The following is a 4,975-nucleotide window of genomic DNA, read 5'->3' as shown; positions in this document are numbered from 1 at the left end:
ATTCGATTGATACAAGATTCAAAGCATTAGAAAGTTAATCCTTTACTCTATCCTTTATGAATTAAATCATGCATATGTGTTTATAAATATTTGATGAGAAATTATAAACTCTTATTCTTGTGCTATGAACTATATCATGAATTGTCATTAGCCTGGGATGAATTGTCATAAATGGCTTTTGGCTCTTTGAGGGGGTTTTCTTATGAGGATGGCTTATACTAAACTTTCCTATTTTGTGACAAGTGTGGATAGTAGGTCGACTCGAATGCTCTGGAGTTAGCAAAGGTTTGGAAGATTTGGGTGCCTTCTAAATTGGTGATTTTTCTTGGCAATAACTTCTTGATTAATTTCCAACTTATGCAAAATCTTGCTAAGCGTTAGACCGTTTCTGATGTTAGAATCGTTCGATGTGTAATGTGTTTAGATCAAGTTCAGTCTGTGGACCATTTGTTTGTTTTTGAGTAAAATGTCCTCCCTAATCTGGTATAAGATCCTTATATGGGTATACATGCCTTTACCTTTTTCGTGTTCGATTATTGAGGTGTTTGAGGTCTTTCAAGATTTTGGAATGGGTAAGACTCATTTAGGTTTGATGTCGATTTGGCATTCAGTGGGCTGGTTAATCTGGAAAATGCGTAGTAAAATTATTTTCTGTAGGAAGAGCTTATTGTTAAAACACTAGATGAATTCGATTATTGGTATGACTTGAAAATAAGTTCATTCTCATACTTTGATTTTTGTTTTCTCCTAGTTAGATTAGGAGCGTGATCCACTATAATGTCTTTGTTTTTAGAGATGTGTTGGATGGCCAACTGCCCTACTTTTGCTTTTTGCGTGATGGTGTTTGTCTCCCTCCACTTATCTATTTCAGAGGGTGTTATGTCGCTCCCTTTCAGGAGGTGTGTTATACCATTTCGACGTTAGGTGATTTGTGTTTAGGTATTGTTTGTTGGTTGTTCTTATTTCGATTTTTATTTTATCTGATTGATGCACTCTTTTGTGTATCCTCTTTTTGCGTACTACTCGTGCTCCTTGTTTGTAACCACTATTTCTTGCTATTAAAAAAACTTCACAATTCAAAGTTTTTTCTTCCTTTACAAAAAAAAACTGATTTCATCTCTTCAATATTTTTACAACTTGTCATCATGAATATATACTACCTGTGTTTTTCTTATCATCACCAATATATGTTAAGGGAGCACTCTTCACTTAGTATGAAATAATCATTAAAAATCTTGGTTGATTTTAGATAATGTGTTAGAAGAATAAAATCAAAATAAAATATTACTTTTCATGTTAAGTTAGGAAAATATTTGAAGAGATGAGAGGGGTTCATGTATTTGAATGAAGAAAAAAAATGTAAGTGATTTTTAAACTAGCAAAAAGTGTAAATGTTACTAGACAAGTTACTTTAACTCAATTTGATATAAACAACTTTAATTAAGTTACCAAATTCACCCTGACTTTGATATCAACAAATTTGGTTATGTATTCAAAATCTAAATGTTACCATATTTACATCCATTAAGCTAAACTCTGTTTTGTCCTCTCCTACCTTCTATGTATCCCTACAATACTATTTGTCTATGCACACCACCATAAATGCTTTTTCATAACACATTTCTTCTTTCTGATACATTGTCTTTAGTCTTTATTATAAAAGAAAATTTATTTTTTAGATTTATTGAATGATTTATGTATTTGATCTATATATGGATCATATACATTGATCACCGAACGAATCTAAAAAATATTTTTTCTCTTATAATAAGGACTAGAAGGATTACATGTGTAACATGTTAACCATATTATCATATAATACACATTGTATTAGAAATAGGAAAGATGTTAAAAAAAACTAATGAATTTTTAAAGTGAAAAATGAAGGATAAGCTGCATCCAAAATCTTTGTGTAAACTAGCAACTAGATACCCAATTGATTATCTGCACAAATCTTAAATATGAAACTTCAAATGATTTCGTTAGTATCAAACTACCCTCAATAGTCATATAGATGATTATTCAATAAACAGTCATGTCAGAAAATATAACTGCAGATTAAGTGTTACATGACAGAATCCAATTTCCCTCTACAATCTTATAGTACAAGCAAGTTAAATTCTGGCGTAAATACCAAAACACCAATTACCTTAACTGATAACATAATTATTGAACATACAACATCATTAAGATTGGAATCAAAACTTAATTTAATTGAGTAAATATAAAGCAGTTATAATCTATCCACAATTACATTTGCCATAAACACAAAGTTAATTCATCCAAATGCGGTTCTCAATTTATGCATCACTTGGTTTAATTAAACCTGCTAACCAATTATATAAGTCCAACGTAAACTGATATATAATACTACCTTATTTGGTACTAGTAAGAGACAAGAAAATCCAGTGTAATGATAAATCTTCGGCAGTGGTAGAGCATTAAATAAAAAAACAAAAACATAAGTGCGATCTCTCAAAAACAACAAAATATTTTTTTAATGATTTTTTTACCTCCCATGTAAGCGCACAAGGTTAGTTCACAAAGGTGTTTATTTAGAACGACTTCATCCCCCAAACAACATGATATGAAGCAAGCAGTCACCAAACTTGCGATCATTGCAACCTATTATTTATTTGCAATCTATAAATACCAAATCAAATTTTATATAGAATGCACAGAATCTAAAGACAATGAAATTTATAAAACAACAATTTTTTTATAAAAAGAAAATAAGTTGACATTTTAATAAGTTATAAAAAAAAATCAATGCCTCTTACTATCAAATTAAAATTACATTAATTTTTTAAACATTTTTTTAAAAATGAAAATTATTGATTTATAAATATCAACTATTTGTATTTAATATTTATAAATCAACAATTTAAAAAAAAACGAATTAAAAGATAAATTAATTTTAATTCAAAGACTAGCCACTAAAGTTTTTAAAATTTATTATTCGATAAACCAATTTAAATAGATCATCCTATGATTTATTTGCAGACGGGTCGAACACAAAGATGATAACAATTAGTAAATTTTAATAGGAGAATTCTCTCATGAACCAAATCTTTGCCAAATAGACCAAATTAATTAGGGGACTTATTACTTTCGGATATGATATGTATGGAACTACGGATGAATTCGTTAATATTAAACTATCCTTAATATACCTTTTCTCAACAATCTTGTCAATGCAAATTAAAGTTTAACGTAAATACCAATACACATTACCTTTGTAGATGAGTGTGCGTGATAGAGTAATGAAGAAAAAACGAAAGAAAAAACGAAAGAAAAATGAGAGAAGAAGATCACACAGACCACACGAGAGAGAGATCCCGGACTATTTCCGTGCGATCTCTCTCAAAAACAACAAAATATTCTTTTTATTCATATTTTTTTGGACCTGCCATGCAAGCGCACCTGCCATGGCAAAGGTCGGATCACAAAGATATTATTCAGAACAACTTCATCCCCCAAACAACAATCACATAATCTAAATTCACAACATGAATAGAGATTTGACGTTAATGAGAAGCAACAAGCCAGCAACGCTTCCGTTACAATAATCTTCTCTACAACAAATGAAACTGAAGCAAGCAGCGATGAGATACCATCATCGCAACGATCCAATTGTATAGGGTGATTCAACAACAGTGACGAACACGAAGGGACTTCAAAAGTTATACGAATACGCAGATCTCGCCAAGGAACGAAAGATCTGATGAGCCGAATTTCAGATCCATGGAAAACCTAGAAAATGGATGCAGATGAAAATGGAATTAGAACAACGATGAACAAAAGTAGTTAAAGGAAAATAACCATACCGTTGAGATTTAGCCATCGTTGTGTAGAAAGCTACAAGGAGATATCGAGGAAGATAGGAATAAAGGAAGTGAGGAATTTGTGAAAACCCAAACTCCATTTCTCGCTATATAAAGGGATCATATTAGTGTTGCTGACGTGGTGATGGTTGTGTTAATCGTTTTTTTTTAATGCAAAAAAGGAAAAATAAATACCGGGCTGTATTTGAACCGGATTTTGGGTAGGTACAGGCCAATAGTTATCTGATATTCGACTAATTAAAATTAAAATTGTCATTTTTATTCATTTTGATGTAATACTTAGTTATCAGTCTTTATAAATTATAAAATTTACGAGTCAATATATTTAAGAAATTTATGTCTTTAATCCGTCAATAAAATGTTATAGGGGTTCAATATATATTTAACTTTTACTTTTATATTAATAAACATGTTATCTTTCGAGAAATAAAATAAAATATATAATTAAGACAATATTATAGATGGACTTCCAATAATGCCCTTTATTGTTATAATTATTTACATTTCACTAAAGTTAAATAGGTAATAAATAAATTAACAAATTTGTAAAAAAATTCTGCTCGCAAGTGCAACTATCTATAAACAATCAGATGATTACATTGGTTTTTGTTCAACACCGATCATACTAATCACTTTGAGAGATTTGTGATCCTTTCAAAAAAAATCAGCACAAGAGAGTTGCCCTATGAATAAGTACAAGTGATTAAAGTCCCATATACATTCAATAGTCTCACGCGTTATACACCCAACTAATATTAGGTTATTATGATTTATCCACTATTTATATAGGAAGAACGTCAATTTCAGGTATTCAATTTCAAACTTAATTTGCATTCATTCTTTTTTCTCACATACTGACTTTAGTATTGGAGTGCTAACCTTGAAGGTCGTCCTCCTATCCATCGCACCGAAAGCTCAGATCCACCGTAATCCTCCATAATCACGTATGCTTACTTCATTTCTAATTCTACAACAGAGTGGTGCCGTTGTCTATGGGAATTGACTTCTAATTCCCGCATTTTCCACGATCTTGACTTGTTCTTCAATCCGTTAGTGCGAAGCCTTTCCAGTTATCGGATCAAGATTTCTCCTAATCAAACACAAAGATCTATCGTGTTCGATCTAATCAA

General features: G+C 30.8%; 1 long non-coding RNA gene across 1 annotated transcript; it reads right to left on the bottom strand.

Annotated features, from left to right (window-relative positions):
• Positions 1 to 3,139: 3,139 nt before the first annotated feature.
• Positions 3,140 to 3,978, bottom strand: LOC127074559 (uncharacterized). Its single transcript, XR_007786048.1, has 2 exons — positions 3,828 to 3,978; positions 3,140 to 3,753 (listed from the first exon to the last, which is right to left on the bottom strand). It is a non-coding gene; the product is annotated as an uncharacterized LOC127074559 (long non-coding RNA).
• Between the last annotated feature and the right edge of the window lie 997 nt (positions 3,979 to 4,975).

Source organism: Lathyrus oleraceus, chromosome 4 (genome assembly GCF_024323335.1).
Source record: "Lathyrus oleraceus cultivar Zhongwan6 chromosome 4, CAAS_Psat_ZW6_1.0, whole genome shotgun sequence".
Taxonomy (NCBI): domain Eukaryota; kingdom Viridiplantae; phylum Streptophyta; class Magnoliopsida; order Fabales; family Fabaceae; genus Lathyrus; species Lathyrus oleraceus.
This window is presented reverse-complemented; position numbering and strand designations above follow the sequence as displayed.